The sequence below is a fragment of the Octopus bimaculoides genome, chromosome 11 (genome assembly GCF_001194135.2).
Source record: "Octopus bimaculoides isolate UCB-OBI-ISO-001 chromosome 11, ASM119413v2, whole genome shotgun sequence".
NCBI classification, from domain to species: Eukaryota; Metazoa; Mollusca; class Cephalopoda; order Octopoda; family Octopodidae; genus Octopus; species Octopus bimaculoides.
Genome location: NC_068991.1, coordinates 13,097,763 through 13,098,812, shown reverse-complemented (window position 1 = coordinate 13,098,812; position 1,050 = coordinate 13,097,763). Strand labels below are relative to the sequence as shown.

Below are 1,050 nucleotides of genomic sequence, written 5' to 3'. Positions count from 1 at the left end.
GTATATATATATATATATATATGTGTGTGTGTATATGTGTGTGTGTGTGTGTGTGTGTATCTTTGTGTCTGTTTTTTGTCCCACACCACCACTTGACAACCGAAACTTAGCGGTTCGACAAAAAACAGAATAAGTATCAGATTTCTTTTTTGCTTTTTTTTTATTTTGTTTTTGAAAATAAGTACTGGGATCGATTCATTGAACTAAGAATTCGAGGCAATGCCCCAGCATGGCCGCAGTCTAATGACTGAAACAACAAGTGATTTTGTAGGCGTAGCTGTGTGGTAGGAAGCTTGCTTCCCAATCACATGGTTCCGGGTTCAGTCCCACAGCGTGGCAAGTCTTTTCTTACTATAGCCCCGAACCAATCAAAGCCTTGTAAACGGATTTGGTAGACGGAAACTGAAAGAAGCCCGTTGTATATGTATGTATATATCTATGTGTCTGTGTCTTTGTGTCAGTGTTTGTCCGCCACCACCATCACGTGACAACCGGTGTTGGTATGTTTATGCCCCAGTTACTTGACTGTTCGGCAAAAGAGACCGATAAAATAAGTAGTATGCTTTAAAAAAATATATCCTGGGGTTGATTTGTTTCACTAAAACTGTTTAAGGTGGTGCCCCAGCATGGCCACAGTCAAATGACTGAAACAAGTGAATATATATACGTACATACGTATGCATGTGCTGCAGAGAGAAGCCTTGTGCCCATACACTTAATAATATAATGATATAGAGACTTACACCAAAGGTTTACCAGTCGAGACCATCTCGCCTTTTTTGAGGGAGTCTATTGTGAACATTATTTTTTATGTACAGAACGGTAGTGAACAGGTCGCGGTCTCAAAGCGACGAAAATATTTTGACAAATTAAATTTAAATGCTGAAGTGAATCTGACGGCTTTTGTGTGTTATTTTAAATGGCTTATAAACACCTTCCACGCTGCAATTGGTAAATAAATGATTGAGAGTTATTTCCCTTGAACATTACTGGATTATCTCCCTGTGATCATTTTTTTTTTCCTTTTTAGTTTCCAGTAGATCAGCCTTT

General features: G+C 38.6%; 1 protein-coding gene across 1 annotated transcript in view; it reads right to left on the bottom strand.

Annotated features, from left to right (window-relative positions):
- The window catches only part of LOC106872936 (uncharacterized), a 6,627-nt gene that overhangs the window by 2,754 nt on the left and 2,823 nt on the right, over nucleotides 1-1,050 (bottom strand). The gene's annotated exons all lie outside the window — the stretch shown is intronic.